The sequence below is a fragment of the Microcaecilia unicolor genome, chromosome 8, assembly GCF_901765095.1.
Source record: "Microcaecilia unicolor chromosome 8, aMicUni1.1, whole genome shotgun sequence".
In the NCBI taxonomy this organism is placed as follows: domain Eukaryota; kingdom Metazoa; phylum Chordata; class Amphibia; order Gymnophiona; family Siphonopidae; genus Microcaecilia; species Microcaecilia unicolor.
Genome location: NC_044038.1, coordinates 222,294,448 through 222,304,293, shown reverse-complemented (window position 1 = coordinate 222,304,293; position 9,846 = coordinate 222,294,448).

The window sequence follows — 9,846 nt, the reverse complement described above, 5'->3', positions numbered from 1 at the left end:
GTTCTTGAAAACTGAGGCAAAAAATGTTTTTAATATGTGTTTTTGCCTCCAGTGCAATCTTCTTTTCAAAGTCTCTTTGCCTTCCTTATCAGCACTTTGCATTTTACTTGCCATTCGTTTTTGCTGTTTCCGATTATTTTCAGTCAGATCCATTCTCCTTTTTGGGGGGGGGGGGGGGGGGGCTCAGAAACCATCTGCAGGTGGTTATGTGGTTTAGACTAGACTCAAAGTGATGCTTGCTGGGTAAAATAAATAACCAGAACAGAGACACTTACTGACAATATCAGCAACGCTAACAAAAAAAACACTGCTTCCCAACCTCACAACCCCCTCCCCCTCAGATTGCTGAATTGGAGACAAGGTAGTAAATCTCAGTGCTACTATAATCAGAATCAGAAAAATACCGAGAGAAACTTAAACGGATATACCCTAGTCTATCAGCAGAGTGTTGGCGAGAGTGTGGGACACAAGGGACATTCATACACATATGGTGGGACTGTCCAAAGGTTCGAGAGTTCTGGGCTCAGGTGCTAATCATGGTCCACACGATCATTAAGGTGGAGTACCCAGGCCGGGCAGAATGTTGCCTACTCCATCTGAGACCCCCGAAAGTGAAGGCGCACATGCACAAATTAGCACTGGTTATGGGCAATAGAAGAATAAAACAAACAGTTCGTCAAATATAGTATCTCAGGAGGCAGCATTTCCCACAACATGCTTGTGCAAAATAGAAAGTCTTTCGTGATCATTTTCAAAGTGCATAGAAACGTGCAAAGTTACATAGAGGTGTATTTTTAGCGCACGTAGACTTGCAAAGTTTCATAGTAACCTGTGGAACTTTGTAAATCAAAGTGCTTTGAAAATGAGCCCCATAGTAACTTTGTAAGTCTATGTGCTTTGATAATGAGTCGCCACACTGGTTTAAAAAAAGCCAACAAATCAGATTGGAACTGGGGCCAGAGGCTATCAAGTAGAGAATGATGCAAACTCTGTCCCTATCCGCAGAAGCCTCGCTGTTTAACCACACTTAAGATTTACCTTTGGGTTTAAAAAGCAAAATCATGTGCATGTAAGGACTGCATACACAAATTAAAACGCCCTTAAAATGTAATAATACTAGACTGGTCTGGCAAGCAATAATGAAACAGTGATAGAATATTCATTCACATAACAAGCAATAATGAGCACTAATTTTTCTAATCATTCTACAACTCCAAGCACATTTAATTCTTTTCTCACTATCCAGTCTCCTCTAAACCCCTATCTTTTTTCACCCACTTCCTTAGCCCTCATCAACCCTCCACTGGCTCGCATCACCATATCAGTCCCCAGCTCTTTTATTTATTTATTTTTGTGCATTTTTACCCCACATGTTCCCACAAGAGCAGGCACAATGTGGCTTACAGCAATACAAGAGGAAACTATACAATGCATGGAGGACATAGTTAAGAGTGAGACAGGCTGGGATTGAAATAGGGGACTACACAGGATGAGAGAAAGTTCCCTTTCTTCCCCCTTGCAAGGTCCTATTGCTCTCCCTCCCTTCCCTCCAAGGTCCAGTGTCACTTTCCCTCCCTCTCCCCCTTCACAAAGTCTGGTGTTGCTTTCCTTCCCTCCATCCTTGTCCAACATTTCTCCTCTCTTCCATGCCCTTCACACCATCCATGACCAGCATTTCTCCTCTCTTCCTTCCCTGTGCATCTCCTTCCTGACTTCCCTCCCCTCCATCCACCCATGTCCAGCAACTCTCCATTCTCCCATGCCCTCCTCCATCCACCCATATCCAGCAAATTTGCTCTCTCCCCTGCCCCCTCCATCCATCCATGGCCAGCAATTCTCCTCTCTCCCTTGCCCTCCATATCCAGTAAATTTGCTCTCCCTTGCCCCCTCCATTCATCCATCCATGTTCAGCAATTCTCTCCCCCTGCCCTCCACGTCCAGCAATCTCTTCGCTCCCCGACAGCCTTCCGCTCCTTCCTGCCCCACCCTCCCCGGTGCCTTTAAACCTTTTATTTTCCTCGCAGTGAAGCACACAACACAGCGGGCTCGCCTCCAGCCTTTCCCTTCCCTCACATAGTGTCCCACCCTCACGGAAATGGGAAATACATCATCGCAAGAAGGCAGGACACTGAGGAAAGGGAAAGGCTGGAGGCGAGCCCGCTGTGTTATGTGCTTCACTGCCGTTGCTGTGAGGAAAATAAAAGATTTAAATGTGCGTGAGGGGAGGGGGCAGGAACAAAGAGGAAGCCTGTACAGGAGCTGAGGGCAGGAAGAGCTGCCTGCAGTGTTGCGCCAGCCCTGCGTTTGGGGGGGGGGGGGGCGAGCACAATGCCCCCCCCCCTAAACTACACCCATGGGTAGGCGTCTGTTGTACCGTGGGTGCAGGTGTTACTGCTTCTGCGGGGTGGGGAAATAACCTCTTTTTGCACCCGTGGTAAAACTTTGAAAATGTTCCCCATTCCTGCAGTTTACCGCGATTACCTGCTCTCGTGTCATTCTCTACTATCAAGGTGTGTTAGGGCTTTAAGTCACATTAATTGCCCTTTGCCACATTTAAGGGCACTAATGCAACTTAAATTACTGTAATGTGGGTCACATAGTAATGGGATGCACAACATATCACCTGAATGTAAAAGCAGCTCATTACTATATAAATTCTGTAATGGGACTGGACTTGCAAGAAACTGGGATTATTTTACTGGCCCAGGAGCACTAGCCTTCAAGGCCTGGCTCAGTGCTTCCACCTGAAGTAACCAGAATAAACAAAGCAAAAAAGGGGTGGCCTTATCAAATTTCTTCAAGTGGTAAATCAACTTTGCTGTTGTATTGTGGAGGATCTGAAGTTTAACTGAGTGAAGAGTTAAGGCTACTGCAATTATCCAGTTGAGACAAAATAAGAGCCCAAACTCATAAAGAAAGTGTTCTTCTGAAAACAAAGGCTGAATACTTGGTTTTAAAAAGTTCTTACAATGTAAAATTAACTTGGGCTTCAAATGATAATTGTATCCAAATCAATATCCAAAACCTTGGAGGTACATTTTACCTTGTGACAGAACAGACTCAAAGTAATTTGGTCTTGTCCTTGTGGAGTTTAAAACTGTGGGTCTTGCTATAATTCTCAATCAGCAAGATACAGTTGACTACTTTATCAAAAGTGTCAAACGGTATCAAATTACAATAAAACTTTGCTTCTGGATAAAGGGTTTGGCATCTGATACAAGTGTAAGCACCACTGTTTCCGTACTATGAAAAGATCTAAAATCCAAACTGTAAAGGACTACAAGACAATTACGATGTTCTAAGAAATTGTTTAACATGTCTATCATAACAGCATCTGACATCTTTTCCAGCAGCAGAATGCTAGCCACACCTCTGAAGCTAGAAGGTTGACCTGAATCCAGATTGGCATTAAGAATGGGCTTTAGGACAATGCCACTTAGTTGAGAAGAATGGCCAATTTTCAAAAGACTATTCTGAAGGAAAGTAAGCTGCTTGTTAATTTGCAGGGAAATGTGCTATTAAATAAGATGGAAAACAGACAAGAATAAGTAGGCAGCTTCCTTAGTAAGAACTTGAGTTTGGATGACTCAATTATGGGGAAGGAATTCCTATACCTATCTACAGGATGCCAAGGAAATTTTACATCCAGATTAGACACTAAAATCAGGAATTATATACTATGTATCATTAATATAACCATTGTTTTTATTGAAAGTTAGCCAACCGCCTTACTTGTACCTAATGGGAAAGTTGTAGAGTTTTTATCATTTATCCACCTTATATTTTGACACTGAAAATGGACAAGGAGAAGTTTTTCAAACTACAAAGAAAATAATGAACTTGGTGGGTGTTGCTTTCTTTTAAAATTTACTTATAATGGTCCAATATTTAAATAGCAGGGGAAATAAATCACATCAATGTCCCAGCCCTAAAAAATATTTAAAACCTCACATGTTGCTTGTGGGAGTTATGCATATCTATACATAATATATGTTCCATATCATCAAGCTGATCAATCCATAGACTGGTGGGTTGTGTCCATCTACCAGCAGGTGGAGATAGAGAGCAAACTTTTGCCTCCCTATATGTGGTCATGTGCTGCCGGAAACTCCTCAGTATGTTCTCTATCTCAGCAGGTGGTGGTCACACACAGCAGCAGCTCTGGCTAGGCCTCCAAGCCTAATTTTTAGGTTTTGTTGAGTGCCTGGGGTTGAGGTGCAAACCTGGTGGTGCCAGGTCCCTCCTTTTCTCCCCCCTCCCGCTGGCTCCGTTAAAAAAAAAAAAAAAAAAAAAAAATTTTTGAACGTCCTTAAAGGCGTTTATTTCGACGTTTATTTAAGCGTCTATTGCAGCTACTCACTGGGACACCAGGTCGTTACAACTCGGAGCGGACAGCAGGTAATTTTTACCTTTTTATAGCGGGCAGGGGGTTCCCCGATTCTTCTCCTCGTGGCATATGGCGTCGGAGGGCGAGGGCGCAAAGGGTCGCTCCCCGGGTCGCTTGAGCGCTTCTAGAGGGGATGCGGGGGTCTTAAAGCCTGATTCGCCCTTGTTGGGTGACAGTTTCGTGACCGATGAATGTCCCGGTCCTTCCTCCGGCGTGGCGGTTTTTCCCGCCATAAACGCCCATCCCCCGCTCCTCGCCTCCGCCATCTTGGCCGGCCACGCGGCTCGGACGGCTTCTTCTTGGGCCGCCCTTGAGGTTGGAGACATTAATGCCATGAACGCCCTTAATTTGGGCGACGGCACAGAAGCGGCTAAAGTTAAGAGCCGTTCTTCCCGCGCGGCTCCTTCGCAGAGTTTCGCGCCGGACGCCATTTTGGATGCGCATGTCTCTCCCCCGCTATTGCGAGCGCCGGTTGAGGGTGCGCCTAGGGCTGTTGCCCAGGCTGCGGAAGTGCACAGTCTGGGGGGTTTCTCCCCCGAGTTTGTTTTGCTGCTGCATCAGGCCTTCCTCATGCACAACGCTGCCCCTGCTCCCTCGTCTGGTAAAGAGGTTGAGGTTCCCAGAGGTAAACGCCCTCGGGTTGATTCCCAGGCCTTGGAGGAATTTGTCTCCTCCGATGTAGATGAGGGCAGCGTGTCTGAGGTCTCCCAACGGTCCTTTGCGGATTCCTTGGAGGAGACGGATCCCCGCTCGGATGGAGCGGATGACCCCTCTGCAGCGCGGCTTTTTCGCCCAGAGGATTTGCCCAACCTGTTGTTACAGGCCATGGACACTTTGAAGATTTCCTCTCCGGAGGACGTCTCTCCCTCAGCCCCTGTTGGCTCTGCCATTATGCTGGGGACGAAGCGCCCGCCTAGAACCTTCCACGTGCATGATGCCATGCACACCTTAATTTCGGCTCAATGGGATGTCCCGGAAGCGAGCCTTAAAGTGGCTAGGGCTATGTCCCGCCTCTATCCTTTGGCTGTGAGTGAACGTGAGGCCTATCTGTGGCCTACCGTGGATTCTTTAATCACTGCGGTGACTAAGAAAACGGCATTGCCGGTGGAAGGTGGCACGGCCCTAAAGGACGCCCAAGACAGAAGATTGGAGGCGGCCTTAAGGTCGTCCTTTGAGGCGGCTGCTTTAAGTTTGCAGGCCTCAGTTTGCGGCTCCTATGTGGCCAGGGCGTGCCTGACTATGGTGCAGCGGGCTTCCCCCTCGGATCATTCCTTGAGGGCTGATTGGCCGGCCCTGGAATCGGGCTTAGCCTATTTGGCAGACTTGCTGTATGATGTCTTGAGAGCCTCAGCTAAAGGCATGGCTCAGACAGTCTCTGCGCGGCGGTGGCTTTGGCTGAAACATTGGTCTGCTGACCACGCCTCTAAATCCCGCCTGGCTAGATTGCCTTTTAAAGGCAAGCTGCTCTTTGGGGTCGAGCTGGACAAAATCGTGACCGATCTCGGCACGTCTAAGGGCAAGAAGTTACCAGAGGTCAGGGCTCGGGCTAGTGCTCGTCCCGGTACCTCCAGAGGACGGTTTCAGGAAGCCCGTCGGTACCGCCCGGGCAGGTCGGGTTCTTCTGCCCCCTCTTCCTTTAAGAGGAATTTCTCCCCCAAGCAGCATTCCTTTCGCAGAGACCGCCGTCCCGGAGGTGCTCCCTCCGGTCCTCCCCCAGGGTCTCGTACCCAATGACGGGGTCTTGGTCCACGCTCCAGTGCAGATTGGAGGACGGCTGTCCTCGTTTCTGGGCGAGTGGACCACAATAACTTCAGACGCTTGGGTGCTGGAAGTCATCAGAGACGGCTACAAGCTAGAGTTCTGCCGACCCTTAAGAGACGGGTTTGTACTCTCTCCCTGCAAGTCTCCGGTCAAAGCTGTGGCAGTGCAGCAGACTTTGGACAATCTGATCCGCCTGGGTGCGGTCGTCCCGGTGCCAGAAAATCAGCTTGGCAAGGGGCGTTACTCCATTTACTTTGTGGTACCAAAGAAAGGAGGTTCTGTCCGGCCTATCCTCGACCTCAAAGGGGTCAATCGGGCCTTGAAAGTGCGGCACTTTCGCATGGAGACTCTCCGCTCTGTTATAGCGGCAGTGAAGGCAGGGGAGTACCTGGCATCCTTGGACATCAAGGAAGCATACTTGCATATTCCCATCTGGCCTCCTCATCAACGCTTTCTGCGTTTTGCAGTCCTGGGCCGACACTTCCAGTTCAGAGCCCTCCCGTTCGGGTTGGCTACTGCTCCGCGGACCTTTTCCAAAGTAATGGTGGTCATAGCGGCCTTCCTGCGAAAGGAAGGAGTCCAAGTCCATCCTTATCTGGACGACTGGTTGATCCGAGCCCCCTCTTATGCAGAGTGCGGCAAAGCTGTGGACCGGGTAGTTGCTCTTTTGAGCTCCCTGGGATGGATCATCAACTGGGAGAAGAGCCAGCTGCGCCCGACTCAGTCCCTGGAGTATCTGGGAGTTCGATTCGACACCCAAGTGGGCAGAGTGTTCCTGCCAGACAATCGGATTGTCAAACTTCAGGCTCAGGTGGACCAGTTCCTAGTAGCCTCTCCTCTTCGGGCTTGGGACTATGTGCAGCTGTTGGGCTCTATGACGGCCACGATGGAAGTAGTGCCCTGGGCCAGGGCTCATATGAGACCACTACAACACTCCCTGCTGCAGCGCTGGACTCCGATGTCGGAGGATTATGCTGTGCGCCTTCCCTTGGATCCAGCAGTGCGCAAGGCGCTGAGCTGGTGGATGCAGACAGACAAGTTGTCTGCGGGAATGCCTCTGGTGACCCCAGAGTGGATTGTCGTCACGACGGACGCCTCGTTGTCGGGCTGGGGAGCCCACTGCTTGGGAAGGACAGCGCAGGGGCTCTGGTCTCCTGCAGAGGCAAAGTGGTCTATCAACCTCCTGGAACTCAGAGCCATTCGGTTGGCGCTTTTGGAGTTCATCCCGGTACTGGTGTTGAAGCCTGTACGGGTCCTGTCGGACAATGCCACGGCTGTGGCCTATGTCAACCGCCAGGGAGGTACCAAGAGCGCCCCTCTAGCCAAGGAGGCTATGAATCTTTGCCAGTGGGCGGAAGCGAACCTGGAGCAGCTTTCAGCGGCCCACATTGCCGGAGTCATGAATGTCAAGGCGGACTTTCTCAGTCGCCATACCTTGGAGCCCGGAGAGTGGCAGCTATCTGCTCAGGCGTTCTTGGACATCACGAAGCGCTGGGGCCAGCCGAGCCTAGATCTGATGGCGTCATCGGCCAATTGCCAAGTGCCGCGCTTTTTCAGCAGAGGACGGGACCCTCGATCCCTGGGAGTAGATGCTCTTCTCCAACAGTGGCCGACACAAGAGCTTCTCTATGTGTTCCCGCCCTGGCCCATGTTGGGCAGGGTGCTAGACCGGGTGGCAAAGCATCCCGGCAGGGTAATCCTGGTGGGTCCGGATTGGCCCAGACGTCCCTGGTATGCGGACTTGATCAGGCTCTCAGTCGACGATCCTCTGCGGCTGCCAGTGGAGCAGGGCCTGTTACATCAGGGTCCCGTGGTGATGGAGGATCCCTCCCCCTTTGGTCTTACGGCCTGGCTATTGAGCGGCAGCGTCTGAGGAAGAAGGGCTTCTCAGACAAGGTCATCGCCACTATGCTGAGAGCGAGGAAGCGCTCTACTTCTACTGCTTACGCCAGGGTTTGGCGTATCTTTGCAGCGTGGTGTGAAGCAGGCTCACTTTCTCCCTTCACTGCTTCAATTTCTTCAGTGTTGGCGTTCCTGCAAGAAGGTCTGGAGAAAGGCCTGTCGCTCAGTTCCCTTAAAGTCCAGGTAGCGGCTCTGGCTTGCTTCAGGGGCCGCCTGAAGGGTGCTTCTCTGGCTTCACAGCCAGATGTGGTGCGCTTTCTCAAGGGAGTTAATCACCTGCGCCCTCCTCTGCACTCAGTGGTGCCTGCGTGGAATCTCAACCTGGTGCTAAGAGCATTGCAGAAGCCGCCGTTTGAACCCTTGTCGAGGGCATCTCTGAAAGACCTGACGTTGAAAGCAGTCTTTTTGGTGGCTATCACTTCAGCCAGAAGAGTTTCCGAGCTCCAGGCGCTCTCATGTCGAGAGCCTTTTCTGCAGTTCACTGAGGCAGGAGTGACTATTCGCACAGTGCCTTCCTTTCTGCCCAAGATTGTTTCTCGCTTCCATGTGAATCAGCAGCTCTGTCTCCCTTCCTTTCGTAGGGAGGACTACCCAGAGGAGTACTCTGCTCTTAAATATCTGGATGTGAGACGAGTCATCATCAGATACTTGGAAGTGACCAATGATTTCCGGAAATCGGATCATCTGTTTGTCCTGTTTGCAGGTCCTCGTAGGGGTCTGCAGGCTGCTAAGCCTACAGTGGCAAGATGGGTCAAGGAAGCCATTGCAGCGGCTTATGTGACCGCGGGGAAGGTGCCGCCTCTCCAGCTGAAGGCTCACTCCACGAGAGCTCAGGCGGCTTCGATGGCAGAGGCCGGATCCGTCTCCTTGGAAGAGATATGCAAGGCGGCAACTTGGGCTTCGGCTCATACATTCTCCAAGCATTACCGTTTGACTGTGGCTGCACGGGCGGAGGCCCGGTTTGGAGCTTCAGTATTAAGGTCAGGGATTTCAATGTCCCGCCCTGGGTGAGTACTGCTTCGGTACATCCCACCAGTCTATGGATTGATCAGCTTGATGATATGGAAGGTAAAATTATGTATAATCATACCTGATAATTTTCTTTCCATTAATCATAGCTGATCAATCCATAGCCCCTCCCAGATATCTGTACTGTTTTTATTCTGGTTGCATTTCAGGTTCAAGTTTAGTCTTCAGTTACTTCAGGAAGACTTCGTGTTCAAGTTTTTTTCACTTGGATTCTTCAAGAGTTAAGACGAGTTTGTGTTACAGTGAGCTGCTGCATTCCTCTCCCCTCCGTTTTACGGGGCTGGATTGAGACTTAAAATTCTGCCGGCACTCCCTCCCGCTTCGTGCGGCTGTAGGGCAGCTTTGTACCCCTCCCGCTTCGGCGGTGTTAGGGTCAGTCAGCTCCTCCCGCGGTTGCGGTTGCAGGATAAGCCAGATCCCCCCGCATCGGCGGGTGTGGTGTCCCTCCCCCGCTCCGCGGGGATGAGCTGGACGGATTCCCCTCCCCCACTTGTGTGGGGATGAGCTGGGTTAATTCCCCTCCCCCGTTTCGGCGGTGGTGAGCTGGGCAGAGTGTCCCTTCGTGGGTGTAATTCTCTAAGTGCTGAGTCCTGCGGATGGAGCTTTGATATCGACATACTGAGGAGTTTCCGGCAGCACATGACCACATATAGGGAGGCAAAAGTTTGCTCTCTATCTCCACCTGCTGGTAGATGGACACAACCCACCAGTCTATGGATTGATCAGCTATGATTAATGGAAAGAAAATTATCAGGTATGATTATACA